This window comes from Rhynchophorus ferrugineus, unplaced genomic scaffold (assembly GCF_030347505.1).
Source record: "Rhynchophorus ferrugineus isolate W39M unplaced genomic scaffold, kcgeb_rfMv2 rfM1, whole genome shotgun sequence".
Lineage (NCBI taxonomy): Eukaryota > Metazoa > Arthropoda > Insecta > Coleoptera > Curculionidae > Rhynchophorus > Rhynchophorus ferrugineus.
Genome location: NW_027472580.1, coordinates 74277793 through 74296424, shown reverse-complemented (window position 1 = coordinate 74296424; position 18632 = coordinate 74277793). Strand labels below are relative to the sequence as shown.

The window sequence follows — 18632 nt, the reverse complement described above, 5'->3', positions numbered from 1 at the left end:
TTTATAATCAGTGTACGGATAATTATATAAATGTGTTACTTACAACATAAATAACTTATTTTATAACAACTAATTTTGTGGCAGTACCCCAATCGGCTATCCTTGTCGCTTATTTCATTTACAGGAACTTGTATCATGACCCTATTATCCATCATGTGGTAACAAATTACAAAATTATTATAAATTTCAACAATTTTCTTAATTTTTGCGGCTTCTCAGTCAGGTAGAAAATAATGTATTAATTTGATAACAACATTAATAAAAATTTAACATACAATAAATTACTGTACACCCCCAATTGGCATTGCACCAGCATTAGTAAATAAATGCATTAAAAAAATATCAGAAATTAGAACTACAACTTCCTATAGAATTGATTATAATTGATAAAGTTTAATGAGCAACGCTACACGTCCTTCGAATTATCGAAAGTCGAAAAGTTCCATCGTTTTTCGAATTATAAGAAATATTAACAATATTCTAAATAATGTCGTTACTAAATTGATTATAATTATAAAATATGGAAAACGGAAACTATTTAAAACCTTTAGCGTAACTCCAAACTATTGATCTAAGCACGTACCAATTCTCGTCCATATCTGCCAACTGCTTTTAATTAGATTCACAATAAAAACAAATCAGCGTTTTAATCGATATTCGATTACATCCCTTATAAATTAGCAATTAATATTTTCATGCATTTTTAATTGAGAAAAGGGGGAAATTAATTTAGCATTAGTGTGGCTCGGTTCATCGTTATGTTTCTCTATTTCGGTTTGATTTTCTAATGGGAAGACTTTCAATAATTACTATATATACTATAGCAGCCAAATGGTAGTTCGATCTAACTTATAACGGCGAATATTCCGATCTAAAATTTAAAATTGATGGAAAATACTGATGTAGTTTATTGAAACGTATTTTACATTTTTAAAATATAGTAATAATACTGTATAATAATATTGTATACATTTTCTAAAAATTCTGTAAATATACCCAAATATTATATGATTAAATATATCTATTGTCTATCCAAATTTATTTTGTACATACGTCATTAAGATGTCTAATGTATTGCCTGTCGCAATTTGTCAATTCATTCGGAAAATAATTTCCTTTTCATTTTATTCTAGTTAAAAGAAGACATAATGATTTCTGATGATTAGGAACGTGTAAACGAACTAGCCTGCCAAAATCGTCTAGTTGTCAAACGTATTCTTCAAAATACTACTGATAAGAGGTTACAAGCCGGCAAAGTTTATTTTAGTGCTTTGATTGTTTTAGTAAATATAAAATCGCTGCTTATTATTGCTACAAAAATTCCGAAGCCAGACATAATCATAATCAGTTACTTTGAACAGGAACGAGATCATGGAGGCCCCCTCTTGCCAGTAAAATTCGTTAGATAAGTAAGCATGTTTACTGTTAAATATTAATTTGTTGCAATTTTTTTTGAAAATAGTTTTTACCTTGTTGCAGGTGCACTGAATATTAGTATTGCAACGGTCAATAAAATATCTCAAAAAATGAAAAATATATATAGAGAGTAGTTTTTCAATAGAAACCTAATTTAGTACAATTATTTTAAAGGGAAAATGTTACTCTGAAAAGTATCGAAGAGGACTAATAGAACTTCCGGATATTGCTTTTAAAAGGATATAATTTTTAAAAGCATATAATAAAACCAAGGAAGACTTGTTATTTCAATTTATGTAATTAGATGAGACATAGAAATTTCAGAATGGGACCAATATACCCATTGGGCAGTCATGGCTGGATAATAATATAAATAGTGTTACGACAACAAAAGTTGATGGAAAAATATGAATATTGCAAAAATAATTGATTAGGTTTTATTAGTCATAATATTTATTAATAACTCATTGCAGATATATTGTACTTCACGCTGGAAACGGAATAGTTAATCACCTTCGGTTCGGACGAATTCTATCAGTTGCATTGAAGAAGAAATTAACATATTAATTAATTGTGAACAAATGTGATATTGATTGGAAATTAACAGCTTAGTTATTCACCCGAATAAAATTTTCTGAAACAGTTAAAGGTGTATTAAGTATATAATTAATATATGACTACTGTAGGAAATGTTCTAATAGAGTGGAAAAGATTTATGTGCATATATATGTGTGTGATTGTCCAGAGAACTTGGTTAAAATGTACCACGGGCAAGGAAGAGTAACTGTTTTGCAGATATGGCAAATACATTAAGGGGAAGGCCGTGATTAAATCTAGTTTTTTTTAAGAAAGATTTATACAGTTATTAGCAGAACAAATGAAGGAGATATGCAGTGATATCAAAATATCTTTAAAAGGAAACACTGTACCGAAGGACATAAGAGCTAGGCGTAAAAGGTAAATATGCTCCCTAATGAAAGTAAAATATATTACTTGGATGTACAATTGTTAATTAATTGGATAGGCCTTCAGACCTCGAACTCTAACACATAGGTCGTATGGAAAAGAGTTTAATGTAAATATAATCAAACACAACCTTAACCTAACAGGTCAATTGAAAAGTCCCCAGCTTACCTTTGTAAAACATATTTTTTTGGCAGAATTAGTCTTCTTATTCAGCATAATTACCTTCACAGCGACACTCCAACATTTTCTTCAAATGCGGTCGTTCTTCGACGATTTCGTCGCTCAAACGGTCCAATAACGCTATGTAATAGTCGCTGTTGATGGTGCTTCCTTTCTCAGGGTAGTTAATGAAAATTATTCCATGCGCATCCCAAAATGCAGACGCCATAAACTTTCCAGCCGACTGTAGCGTCTTCCCACGCTTTGGAGCGGGTTCATCATGTGCAGTCCACTCGGATGACTGTAGATTGGGCTTCGGAGTGAAATGGTTGGGCCATATTTCATCCGTTGTCATATATCGGTGCAAAAGCTTGTGTTGATTGCGCTAGATCATGTTCAAACACTGCTCCGAATCATCAACTCGTCGTTGTTTTTGGTCAAAAGTAAACTAGCGCGACACTATCTTTTCACAGAGCTCTCTAATACCCAAATATTCGTGAATTATATGATATACACGTTCGGTTGATATCTTTAGAGTGTCTGATATTTCATTTAATTTCAATTTACAGCCTTTCAAAAACATTTTATGGATTTTTTAAATGTTTTCGCCGGTAACAACATCTTTTGTGCGTCCACTACGTTCACCTTCTTCGGTGCTCATTTCACCACGTCTAAACTTCCAACACGCGAATTTCGTTTTTATCAATTTTTTTTACAATAACAAAAGTTGTTTCACTCAAAATTCTATAGTTCACAAACTCATGATCCGACAGCAGTCAAATTTATACACGCATCTTTTCATGGTTAAGGCTAACTAAAAAATATATGTATTAAATTCTAGTAGCGCCATATATGTGTTAGGCCGGGGACTTTTCAATTGCCTTCTTACAAACCGTTATAACTGTGTACTTAATTGTAGTTTTAACTTCAGTAACATATGCACTAGACTTACTATAATGTTAAAATAATATGTATATAACATACATTTTTATATTATATTATTTATTAACATATACTTTCATTATACATATATATGAACATATATATATATATATATATATATATATATATATATATATATATATATATATATATATATATCGCTGTTGATGGTGCTTCGAATTTCAGATTCTTCGACTTTAACTCTCGATAAATTCCAGTTACATCTTATACATAAATAAAATTTTAAATCATTACTGAATTTGTTTAATTATTTCCAGTTACTGCAATTTTTGCTACTATTTTTGATAGACAAACCTCATTAATGATTTGACTACTTCCAACACAACAAGAATAATTTTCTTCTCTGTCCTTGTTATCATTAAATGTTGGCATATGTTGAAATGTTGATACCTATTCGATGTCTTTGAAAATCGTGTTTTATAAATTTGGCAGATAACATTCCCACTATACATAAAATTGATGCTTTTTGGACTCTATAACTTTTAAAAATATAACCTTACATTCTTCCATATTTTCCCACTCACCTTTGTTCTTCCATATTTTAAAACCAGGTTATGTTAAACCACCAAGAATAACACAAAAATTTAATTAATATTACTATAGAATTATTAATGTAACGCAAAATCTAAATATACTAGAATTTTTTGTTGTTTTTATTTTATGAACTGTACCGATAGACTAGAAAAGAATGTACGGCTCTTAGAAAAGAAAGAAAATATGGTTTATTCTATGCATGATGGTGCGCATGTGCCAAACCGGAAGCGGCTGAGGAGTAATGTATCCTCAAAGAAAGAGTAGTGGTTACTACACGAATTGCATGAAAATGCCATACGAACCAATACTACATCGCGGTTTAATTGCTTTCCAAGCAAAAAAGGATTCGTGTGGCATGCCGGAGGTGAATCTGTCACTACCAAGCGAAGATTGAACAGTAACGGATTATTCTAGGAGTACCGTTCGCATCGACACCGAGGTAGAATATTTATGATAGGTTTATGAAATCCTGCTGTGCATATATTAAGATTGCAATTTGTCAAACATTACCAGCGGTTAAAACAGAATGAATGTGTTACTCTATATGTCTACCGACGTCATTTGTATTAATTTTACAGCATATTGTTCTAAAAAAAATTTGCGTCGATAGCATTGTGAGTAAGAGACTCATAATTACTATCGACCTAGGTAATTCTATTCCATGACAGCGATAGACGACAATTTATAAGAGATTTGTAAGTTCGAATTGGAAGTTCTGAAGTTTTTTAGTTCAATGCAGTTTAGAATAAAAGTGAGAAAAAGATCAGAATACATGCAATAACATTATTCATTTGACTATCCGTTATCTAGTAGTTGTACCAGTAGTAGTACAATAACAATAAGATTATATTGATATTAGTGTTGGGAACTATCCACTCACACCGACTATGTTTCAGTCGCTATTTTGGGTTCGACTGATTTTAGTACTTTTTACCATTGACTGTCTCAGTCCACTGCTTTCAGTCGCTATTTTCGATCCGACTGATTTTGTTACTATTTACTATCGACTATTTGATTTGTGTACTTTCAGTTACTATTTTTCGTTCTACTAGTTTCATTCGACTGATTTTTAACGTTCTGGATCTGTCGTCGTAGCCGCGGCCTGTAATGTAATGGGGTAAAAAGATTAAAATTGTGAATGTTAAATAGTAAATTAATTTTAACTATTATTATCGAAATAATAGGTAATATTTTGATTAGTTTCTCGATTTTTGTTAAAAAATATTTCCGTTCAATAATAAATAGAGCATTTACTTTATATAAAAAACCTCTAGTAGTTATTGTGCGATCATTTTTAATTATGTTATGAATGAGTTTATTTTTCTATGATCAGGAATATGTTTAATTTATATTTAATATTATGGTTATTGTACATTTTTAGTGGTTTCGTTTAAGTTTTATTGTATTGTTTATATTTATTATAGTATAATATTTGAAAATAGCAATTAACATATTAACATACCGTAAATACTTGTAGGGTATTATTCCCTTCCATAGAAAAATTCTATTCTTTTTACGGATCCACAAAACATTCAAATATAAAATTAATCCTACTTCCTTTAAAATGAAATTCATGAATGTTAATAGAAATCAGTAACTTTTTTTCCTTTCCTTTTTTAACGTTAACACGTGAAGGAATATGTACGTCTGTGTCTCGTTTATACTACCGTTGGAAAATATAAACATATATAAAATTAACCGCTCCAAGCAATTATCTCCGTCCTTTCCTCTCTCACTATTTATACAAGAAAGAGTTCGTACATCATCTGACATGACGAATTGAATAAAATAGTCGAACTAGTTTTTTGACTATCGCTTGTTTTGACTATTATGCGACTATCGTCTCTTTCGACCATTTTCAGTCGATTGGTCCTAACGCTAATTAATATTATATAAGATATTGATTATATCAAGAAAAAGAAACTAAACAGGAATTGAAATAGATGAGAAAAAGAAATGAGAGCGACCACCCTTCGTGATAATAAAAAATGGCTAAGAAAAAATATATACACCTTTTTCTTCCCGCAGTTTATGGTTTTGAGCCTTTTTTCAATTATTTTGATGGTCGGTTTAAACGTGAGAGATTCACCGGCAGGATGTAGAAGGAAAGAAAGTTGTTTTCGGTGTACATCAATTTTTATCGGCATAGATCTTATCTTAAAAGGCGGTCCAATTTAGGAAGAAGCCGTTAGACGGGCGGGACATCAAATAAAAAATTTAAATCTGAAAAAACATCGAACACAACACCCCATTACATCCCTTCTTTTGCCCGGACTATTATCTCAAAAATCTCGCTCGAGCATTAGGCCTTTTGAAGTTTGAATTCTTAACGTTCGTAGCAGGACCGGTGAATGTTCTAAATAACGGTTGAAATTCTTGGAAAAGGTAAGGGGCCTGCAAGCTTCCTTTTCTTCTCTTTTCCTTTTTATAATTTTTACAGTGTTTAGGATAACGAGATTCCTTTTTCCTTTTTTCGTCTGATAATGGGATCTTTAGAAAATTACCTTGCTATTAGGAAAGTATTCGTAAATACGAACTCTGTAAAATTGCTTTCGATTCAGTCTTCTTCTGGGAGCAGTAAAAGCAAACGGTCTATGGACAAGCGACGCCTTTGACTGCCCTGTCTCAAAGTCGTCTCGGTTTATCATACTCAGGACGCATTAGAATTGAGGTCAAGGTCAAGGTGGAATTTTAATAAGTATTCTTCATTTATAGTATATTTGCAAAATTTTATTAAACTACGTGATTTGTAAATTAATGCATGTGCTATTGTTAAAGAAAAGATTAATTGCCTGAAACATTGAATGGTTAAAGAAAGGATAGGATGTAGTAAAAGGAAAGTACCTTTTATAATTTTAATATTCCTTTACATAAAATACAAGTTTCTTTAGTTTTATATGTCGAAGGCTACAAACATAAAGCGCCCCAAACAATAGTTTACGCCATGAAAAGCACAAATGTGGACCTGGACTGACCCCGACTGTAAAAAAGCTTGCATAAAGTTTCTTTGTAGAACCACTTCCTAGCAACGATATACATCTCAACTATGAATTGGAAAAATAACTCAGCTCTGCCGCTCAAACGTGCCTACCACTAGAACATATGACACTAAATGGTAGTTCCTAGTAGTAAATGATTCTTGGAAAATAACCAATATTCGTACGCAGCCTTTCTCAACATTAGTTTAGGAAGATTATCTAATAGGCAGCTAAGATCTCTCCACCCCAAGGGGAATAATATACCGGATCTAGCATCAAGATTCACAGATAGAAGATGAGGATCGTATCTGCGTGGGTCGCAACTCAGCTAACAATATATACCGATAAAAATTTGACAACATATTACATTATTGTTTCACGGAAACAGATTGTTAAATAATAGTCTACATAGATGCTAATCATGCATTATTGTTATTAATCTCAATATTATTACTATTGTTTGTACTTTAAATACATCATTTGCCAAAACTCATGATAGGCTTTTGGAAATTTTGGTTATACTGCTCTGTTATATCTAAACTGTTAGTTTTGGTTTCAAAATAATAAATTGCTTGATTTTGTATCAATGTTAAGGAGGTCCAAAGAATATATTCCAATCTTTCTGTCAAAGAATTCTCAGGCAGATTATCAGCTGATGAACTAACTGTTTGCAAGTGTTCACATATGATATGAAAGATTAAAAAGGAGGGAAAATAGGTAGTTACCAGACCAACTGCCGCAACACGGCGGTTTCATTTCTCGTCAGATAAGAAACAAGAATCTTCGGTAGCGTATTGCGATCGGCGATAAAAAACTGATCTACTGCAACAAACTTAAGCACAAAATGGAATATGTTAGTTTAGTCTAGGAGGCCTCGACACCGAAGGAATATTCATGGCAATGAAGACTTGCTGCGCATATGGTTGGATCACCAACGTGTATCAGCGAATGAAACTTACTGAAAGTATATACAGATTTCTATTAAATACATTTGACGGCAGTTATTACAAAGAGACAAGCAATAGCAAGTAACGGATATAAAGTTATTCCTTTTTATGACAACGTTTGGTCATACGTTGCAATGGTTGTTAGGGATACACCATTACAGTTCGAATGGGAGGTTCTGTTACACCCAACGTACTCCCTACATATAGTGCCTTTTGATTATCATTTATTAAAATTGAGGCAACATTACTTAAATGGCATACGGTTTAAAACCGCTGAAGACGTGGGAGAATGGATCTTTGATTGGATAGTTTTCGTGTTCATTCATCACTCATTTCATCATTCATTTTTGAAGTAAGGTTCATCATATCCGCAATCTTAAATATTATAACTCACAGTAAGTCGAATTTTCATTATGTAATAAATGCAGTATATACAAGAATAGTGTTTTTGATTTACAAATACAGACACTCAAAAATTGACGAAGTGAAAATATTTACTCACTTCAAGCAGGGTATTCCACAATCCAGATTTTGCAAACAAATATTTTTTCAAATATAAGGATAATTTTATGGTAATATTTAAACTTTACTGTTATATACATACTTGCAGACTTTGGTTTAAGAGTTTCGGAACTTATTACTTTAACATTAAAAATAAAGAATGTTCTTTTTAACATAAGATATGTAACATGAGGTGTTTCATCAATCACCTTTCAAAAAGAAATTCAAGATCAATTGCAATAAAAAAACTTTAAAACCTAACAATGAAAGAATAACGGGTAATATATCTATAATAACACGTCAATTCAAAAGTCCCCGGCCTGACAGATAGAAGGCGCTACCAAAATTAAATACATATATTTTTTTGTAAGCTCTAACCCTCAAAAGATGCGTGTATAGACGTGTAGTAGACGCCCAAAAGAGGTTGTTACTAAAATATATTGAATGAACGTGGATTTAAAGTGAATGAAATAGCAGATACTCTAATATCAATTATCAATTTATATCAACTGAACATGTACGTCATATTATTCACGAATATGTGGGTATGAGAAAGCGCGCAAAGTGGGTGCCACGCGAGCTCACCGAAAACAACCACAAGTCGATGATTCGGAGCAGTGTTTGAAGATGATCAAGCGCAATAAATCCGAGTTTTTCGATATTTGACAATGCATGAAACGTGGCTCCATCGTTTCAATCTGAAGTCCAATCGACGGTCATCCGAGTGAACTGCACACGATGAACCCGCCCCAAAGCGTCTGGCGTCTGTATTTTGGGATGCGCATAGAATAATTTTCATTAACTTCCTTGAAAAAAGAAGGATCATCAACAGTGACTATTATATAAGTGCTGCTTCACCAAAATAATGCACCGTGTCACAAGTCACTGAAAACGATGGCAAAAATACATGAATTGGGCTTCGAATTGCTTCCTCATCCTCCGTATTCCACAGATCTGCCTCAAGGGACTATTTCCTGTTCTCAGATCTCAAAAGAATGCTCACTGGGAAAAAGTTTTCGTCGAACAAAGAGGCGATAGTCGAAACTAAGGCCTATTTTGAAGCAAAGGACAAATCGTATTATAAAAATCGAAAAGTAGGAGGGTCGCTATAATCAGTGTATCACCCTTGATGGGAATTATGTTGAATAAAAGAAACTAATTTTGCCAAAAAAATGTGTTTTACTATGGTAGGCCGAGGACTTTTCGGTTGACCTGTTATATATACATATACTATGTCGCTAGGTAAATCGCTATCTCTTCGACAATAGTAGAACTGAACTAAAATCTCGGCACCATTTTGATACTTACTGAAATTCAAAAGGGTATGGTAAATGTGTTTTAAAATCAATTTGTTCCTTTAAAAATAAAGATTTCTAAATGGGCTAATTCTTTCTAAACTAGTAGCTGAGTCTTTGTAGGACTAAAAACATTCTCCGTGTAGGCACCAAAAAACTACATTAACACTAATATAATTTCAGAAAAAGGGAGATGATTTGGGAAAATCGTTGATTAACTGATGCAGTTTTAAAGGAGACTTTAGAAATATCAGTATACTGATATATATAATTATTTTAAATAAAGTTTTGTGCTGCAAAAATCTGCGTCAATAATTTGTTTCGGATTTGTTAATAGTTCGACAATAACAAAACAACCCTATATCATATCAGTTAGGTTAAAAATATGTATCTGTCATTTCATCACTGTGGGGTTTCTAAAACTATGTTCATCAGAAAAAATATATGCCGTATCAGGACATTTAATAAATCTCCAAAAAAAAATCAACGCAGTGATGAAATTAATAATTTGAACCATGTTTGAAATAAGTTTATTACATTTATTGCATTGAATAGGTTATTTTATTTCTACAGAAGATATACCAAATGATATGGACGCTAATGCTGTGTAAATAATGCGTGTATAATGCTGACTTTACATGCCAAGTGTACGTTATATTTCACTGCATTATGGTACTCTTTCTTTTGATATGGTTAATACAAATCATTGGTGAGATGTATGATCTCTCAAACTTAGCCAAAGCCAAAGTTAACTGACAGAGACCTACGGACATTGAAATGGTTTATGGCTAGATAACATCTATCTATCGCGGCAAAAGCGACTGCACTTGAGTAATTCTCTTTCGACAAAAACAGTATGGCGGAAGCTCTATAAATCTATCATTCATACAAAGGCTGCGATTATGAATCACTTTATAACGGAACATACAATCAGCTTCATATAATGATGATTTCTAATCATGATACGGATTTCTGACCTATACCTATATTCGCATAATATATACTCATATAAACACCACATGTGTAAAGAAGCTTGCAGTATTTTATTGAAGGCCATATTTACTTTTCTTTTTTAGTGAAGACACATCATCTTGAGAAGACCCGCTCAAATTTCTAATAAAATGGCAAATATTTTTGCACTGTATATAAAAGAAATAGAATCAACGTTCAACGATACGGTTCAAGGCGAGGGTATTTTCCAACATAATATGTCTTCCACATCTAATAGTGTCTATATATGTAGGAGTATGGAAATATTATCTATATAACCGGTATAAATCCTGCATGCTTTCCCGGCTAGTTTCTTTGTGAGATCTTTAAAGTCTTGTTTGTACAATTTGCACAAATATTTGTTTCAACAACTGATAGGACCCTAGGTAGCTTTTATATATTTAAGTCTCCTTTTAATCCCACCAACATCTCCTGTTTTTTTCTCTTTGACCGTCAAATGCGCAAAACAGGACATGAAGCTTGCCGGATTGGCGCAGTGGTAAATGCAACAGGATGGTTCTCTCACTGTTGCGATTGTCGCGGGTTAGAATCCTACTGGGGCATGGATGTACTTTATGTACCATCCCAATCACGTCAGTAACCAGGCTGAGTACGACCGGATGTTTCTGGGATGGTGTTTAAGTTTAAGTTTGTCTATGTTTAAACTCTAGGTTGAGTCCAGATAAACCTCCATAGATAAAAAGCAGACTTATATATATATATATATATATATATATATATATATATATATATATATATATATATATATATATAAATTAGCAATCCATCTCTGTTAAACTCAACCCGTTCATATTTAATAACACCGATACAAAAGTTATAAGGAAATACAAACATTTTTTAATAAACAATAACAATAAATCTATATTCTATGTTTGTACTATAAAAAAATCCCGTTACCTCAATAAATAATGGTTAATATTTATACGATGACAAAACCGTATAAATCGTTGTTATTTCAGTATAAATGTAAACAAGTTCCTATCCGTCCATATCGAGTTTGATTTTCTGTAGAATAACGTTTCTGACAGGTCCTTTGATGGTGTTAATCAAGCTGAAATATTACTTTCGGACAATAAAGCACATCACAACAAAATATACTTCCAAACCTAATATCAAAATCAATTCGTATTATCCTTGACCTTTTTTTCCGTTGTTATTATGTTAGGAATTATTCAAAAATCTATATTAACGGCGTTTGGAAGTGGTTAGATTCAAAATTAATAAAGGGGATTCCTTCAGTTCTTTTCAAATTAGATAGTGGGGTCGTTTTATGAATAAACTAGAAATGCAGGTGGATTTTCGATATAATACGGATGATAAGGAACAATGACGAAAATTGTATTTATTATTCAGTTACCTATTTAGTTTTTTCCTTTTATTAGAACAGTTTCGCAGCCCCTTTGATCTAACTGATGATACTATAAGGTCCAAAAATGTATATGATTAATTGATTCCTTTGTATTTACAAGGGTCCAGCAATAGTAACTACAAATAGAATATTTATTTGTACTTCTTTTTATCTAGCATTATTTTCTCCATGTAAACTAATTTAGTTTATGATTTTATGCATCTATCTTGGTTCAGCTGTATACTGTTGACGTCCCAACAACAAAAGGAACAGTAATATTAACTAAGGCTGTAAAAAAATTACAATAAGTCGTCAACAAGATCTACAAATGGACTAGAGACTGAAAAATAGAGCTCAGTAGCTCCAAATATGCCTATAATATGTCCACGGATGCCAGATTCCTCAAGCACAGTCAGCTAATTACTTCAGAATACATATCGATGGTAGGTTAAATTTGAAATGACATGTTAGACAAAAAGATAGTCATACCAGATTAGGCTCAAAATCAAGAAACTCTACTGGTTAGTCGGAAGATACTCTACTTGAACTTGACCTAAAATCAAAGAGATTGGTTTACAAGTCAATCAGAAATTTAATTTGGGTCACTGGGATGCAAATTTGGAGTTTTACTATAACGTCAAACCAACTAGTAATCTAGCGCATTCAAAACAAAGTTCTGCGATTGATTCCCAATGCTTATCGCTACGTAACCAAGGAAGAGCTGCACAATGACCTCCAAATCAAACAAATATACGAAGTATGAAGCGAACCCATTCACACCAACATTTTTAGTATTCCCAACTTTCACTTAAATTGTTTAGTTTTTTTTTTAATTTGGGAAATACATGCTGATGTTTTAATCCCGTACTCGCCATGCTTGTGTATTAATGCAAGTACAGCAGTACAGTAGTAATTAACTAATTTGTAAATTAAGATTGTTCTAAATATATCTAACTTAACGAGTAATTAATTTTAAAAAATATGGCGCTAGAGAAATTAGCAATTGAATATGCGTGTGTTATGGAAACTATAAAATCAATGCAAGAACTTGTTATATAATGATATTATTATATAATGATTTAAAAAGAACACGACTGAGTAAATTTGTGAAGTAAATTTGAAATCGGCATTTGAGTATCTCGTATTCAGCAACTCAAGCGTTATATAATAAGTATAAAAGTGTTGCGGTTTTATTATACCCAGAAGGAAGACTATACTGTGAACATATTGCTGCAGTAAAGAACATGATAATAATGGAATTATTTGGTTTACCCTCTTAAATATCGGATTTTCGCAAGTAACATCACTATTACACGGAAGTTTTCGTTTGAAAAATCTTGAACCCCTTTAATGACATATAAAAAAAGCAGAATAACTGTAGATTGGTCTTCGTATAAGTTTTCACTGTTTATCATTTGAATTGAGATTTCTTTACAAAAAAATGCGCAATTAATTATTGGTGTTATTCAACTTAATATATATCTAAATAATTAGATGCTTGCACATATTTTGAATGCTGAGAAATATTAATGTAAGCATCTACTAAACAACCCAGTTTAACTAAATAACAATAAAATTTTATGGTTTCGTCATTTCTTTAGATAAAATAACAGCTTTCCATGTAGTATTATTGAGTTGTTTAGTGTATATAGACGCTAATTATGGAACGCTTACTTTTTCGACATTCATTAATTGATGATGTGAAAATATATATTACCGGAGTCCATCAGGTACTGCTATAAACTTATGGTGATACTACTCTGTCATATTCCTATTGTTGATTTTGGTCTAACCTATTTAAATATGACGATTTTGATGTCCGCTGCATAGAAAATTCGGGAGAAAGAAATAAATACTATTAAAATGAATTGCTAGACTTATTGGTCGAGAACACAGCTAAATTTATCAAAAAACTTTCAAGAGGTTTAGATCCGATGGAAAAAATCCAGAAGGAATGAAAATAGCTGTTACACTAATTGACTGAGAATTCCATTTCGAACCGATTCAATATTGCAGCTTCATGGTATTTTAGTATTGCATTGCAAGGTTTTGGCGGTAGCTGAGATGAATGGTAGATATAAGGCTGCACAAACTTTTTGCTGGTGATGATCGGTAGATACCCTACGATATTCTGAGGGCCAAGTCATGACTTCAAGTATCTTGAGGTAGGTGTTGGAGGTGTCGTTTTATGAGAGTCAGCTGCAATTTTGTGGTTAGCACCTGGGCGACGATGATATAATTATAGCGCCATGAAAAGATCACGAGTACACTGATTCTTTCGTTCAGCAATGTGGTGTTTCCAGGTGAGCCACCGATCGAATATGATACCCAAGAATCTAAATCGATTGACTGAAGGGATAGGAACATTGTTAACAGTGATGTAATATAGACGAGAGCATCTGCGTTTGTGATAAAAATGGTTGACTGAGGACTTTGGAGGGAAGATGTGGAAGCCGGTAGAAAAAGGCGATACCGATAATCTATTTACGCTCTCTATAGTCTCTCTCCTCTGTCTCTATATCTCCTAGGTTGATGGACTTAACTGCACACAATAGATGCGTAAATGCGCGAAGACTCGATAAGTGAGTGAAAAAAGGCGTTGGACACGAGACGGACATGAGGCTATGGCTAAAAATGTTGTCTTTGCTGCGAGTTGTGAATGCATTTCTTGTTTGAGACCTACCGGACCGAAAGTCACAGTGACTGGGGAAGAGTTGAGAATTGGTTTCCAGTGACCAGAAGTGAGAATTAAGGATCACTCTCTCAAATAGTTTATATAGGTGGTCCGTGAGGAAAACGATTCTATAGCTAGATGAGGGGAACGGTATTTAAGCTTCTTGTATATATTATGAAAGGCGAAGTAGGGCCATCGTAAAAAAGACATTGTAAGTATATATACGAGTATATTATAAAAAATATTAATCTAAGCATCAACTAAACAACCTAGTTTAACTATATAACAACAAAATTTTATGGTTTTGTCATTCCTTTAGATAAAATAACAGCTTTCCACGTAGAATTATTGAAAATAAAACCGAAATTGAGTTAGTGATTATATATTCTTACCCACAGAATTTTAGTTTAATGAGTGTATATGTGAATAGAATTATTATTCATGTATTACAATGAGCATATATAATAACAAACCCCTGGATTAAAGAGGTTGACGAAGATGTGAAGCATCAAAAATTCCTTATTTTGATATTTGGTACAAATAAATGATCAAATTGCAGTCATAATGATCAGAGTTTAATGAAAGTTCGAAACATCAAAGTATTATTTATAGCGCCGATTAAAAGTGACCGTGTAGGAAAATGAGTTTTCCCTCTTCGTACACATGTAGACTCGTTTGTGCCCGGCATCGATAAGAGCATTATAAATGATGTGTTACACAACTTCCTAGACCAAAACGCAATTTCCCAGCGAAGCCACAAGCCGTCTCTTAGGCCGAAATTAATGAGTCGGATACGTTAAGTGATTTGCCAAACAGATTTCTCTCGATCGACATCGTTTAATTGGTAATTTTCGATACAGAAAATTGGAATTACGGGATTGACCTAGAAAAAAACATTAATGTTATTAGAATTAGATTTCAACATTATTCATTATTTTCAACAATGCTTATTTAATATTGAATCGGCAGTATCATTTGTGAAACTGGTTCAATAATCCATTAACTATTTTCGTTAAAATAAAATATTTTAAAGGTAAATTAAGTTTTTCCTCTAAACCTGACACGCTTTGTAAAGCATATGAATGCTGAACACCAAACAGTATTTATTACTTTAATATACTAGAATGTAGCAAACCAAACTTCAACTCCAGCTAAATCTAAGTAGTCCAATGATTCTATCATTATCATTACAATCATTCTTGTTTTAAAACTATCTAAAACTAAAATTACCTAAAACAAAAAAAAATTAATTTTGTTATCACAAAGTATTAAAGAACAATATTCAAGTTCTATAGATTAAAATGAAATTAGGTTATCAATTCTTGGTCCAGGGTAGAGTTTAGAATTGGGCACTTATTCTTCACATACAACGATTTCAAGAGAATTTGATTATAATCGATTGGACATTGAAATTTAAGCTGTTTATGTTTTTCGACCTCTCTGAGAAAATTGTGTTAAATCTGGGAAATTTGGCGACCATCTTTGATAAAAATCTTACAATGAATTTCATATTTCCTTTCAGAGATTATGGTATTTTCGTAGAAAATTTGGAACACTACAAGCACAAATTTCCAAATCTAGACAGAAGTTCTTAAATACGCGCGTTTCCGGTAAGGCAGCAATGGCTGCTGACAGCTCATTACATTTATCTCAGTTTTTTTATGATCAATCACTTATGCTTATTATTCATTTCTTTAACTGTTATGGTGGTTTCATGTACTTTGTACATTGTTTCACTTTAAAATAGAATTTATTGAGGAAAATTGGTACAATATGCGATGCTGCATCGATATGAACAAGTAATAATTAGACGTTATGCCTGGTGAGTATACTGAGTATGACAAAATCTCACACTCGGGCTGCAATAGTATATCCAATGGATGGCAATAGTTTATCCTTACTAAAGTACAGAAAGTCCTTAAGGGCTTGAGTATTTCATATATGGCCACTCGTGACTAATCAGTGACGTTCCGTACTTGATATTGTCATTGCAGAAGCATTTTTCTGCACCAAATGCATAAAATATAAAGACTATGTGAATACATAGTTGAAGTAATAAAAATACGCAGCAGTTTAATTGAAACTAACTATATAATTTAAATAGATGGAACATGTAAGACAAATAGAAATAATTATGATTTATTGACATTAAATTTATAAACTGATATAAACATATTCTGAAGCACTAATGCTGTCTGATATATGACTAAATGAAATTTTATTCTCTAAATCTTGTAAGAATTATTTTGGGCACAAGCTTTCGATAAGGTTTGGCATGAAGGCCTATTCATAAACTACAGAAAATGCTACCAAAACAACACACCGATCTATTAAAATGATATATTACAACCAGAATGTTTAGAGTCAAACAAGAAGAAGCTTACTCTACAATAAAACAAGCAAAAGTACCACAGTACCACAAAGAAGTGTACTGGGACCAATGCTTTATCTACTCTACACTTGTGATATACCACAAACATTTGCTGATTTACTGAGATTTACCACAAATACTACATTTGCTGATGATACTGAGATTATAGTGGCCGGAGACAATAATGAAGAAGCCTCACGAATATTACAACAGGCAAGTGACAAAATAAAAAATTGAACAGAAGCTTGGAAAATAAGAATTAATTAAAGTAAATCTGTACATGTGCAGTTCATCTATAAAAAGACCGTACAAGCCCCCATAACATTAAATAATACTATCATTCCATATAGCAACAACGCTAAATATCTCGGAATAAATCTCGATGCAAAACTGCGCTGGAAGGAACAAGAAGAAAAGAAAAGAACTGGAATTGAAACATAGGAAAATGTACTGGCTAATTGGAAGAAAATCACAATTATCAATACATAATAAATTGCTCTTATATAAGTAATTACTAAAACCTATATGGACATACTGAGTTCAATTATGGGGATGTTCTGCAAGGAGTAACATAAATAAAATAAAAATTTTTAAACAAAGTCCTGAGAGGCATTGTTGCACCTAAATACTATAGGACTGATTACCTACATTGAGACCATAGATACCCACAGTCAGACATGAAATCAAGAGTATTGCAAGGGGGCATGAGGAAAGACTCCATTTTCACACGAATATTGTGATATTGCAACTACTGGATATCACCAGAATAGGACACAGACTCAAAAGAATCAAACCATCTGATTTTCTGTAGTGTTGTGTTGTGAGGTGCATATATTAAAAAATCAGCAGTGTCATGTATAAACATTATTTCACCAGAGGCTGAGGTAGGGCCGATGGGTAATCCTAGTTATATACCTAGATTTAAGTTGTCACATAGACAAATTGTAGGTTAGATGGAAACGACTAGTAACAATATATTAAATAAATATTTAAAAAAATATATTTTGGTTATATAATTTATGGACATAAGTTTTGAAAAATCAATAGTTATTTAAACGATTGTAAATATATTCCGTTAATATAGAAATCTAAGTTGAATAAAATAAATTACTTTATTTTGTTCTATATTGTTTAAAAATTCATTTATGTTTTGAATACAATCAGGTATTACTTGATTTTTTATTCCATATTTACGATTATAACATAAAAGTAAAGAAAGATCATATATCTTATATTTGAAGTTACTTGTTGCTTTAAAGTTACAATTATGAGTTATAATCTTACTTATGTTGTATCTAACTTATTATGATATTCAGTGTTCTAATAATGTACTTATTAATACCTTGTTGATTATTGATGCTTGATGGAAATTTTATTTGGTTAAATGTAATTTAAAAATCATAAGTTTTTGAGATAGTTTTCATATACTCTAATTAATATTATTTATCAAATACATTTCTGATATATAA

General features: G+C 32.1%; 1 protein-coding gene across 2 annotated transcripts in view; it reads right to left on the bottom strand.

Annotated features, from left to right (window-relative positions):
* The window catches only part of LOC143199833 (major facilitator superfamily domain-containing protein 12), a 236859-nt gene that overhangs the window by 181871 nt on the left and 36356 nt on the right, over positions 1-18632 (bottom strand). The gene's annotated exons all lie outside the window — the stretch shown is intronic.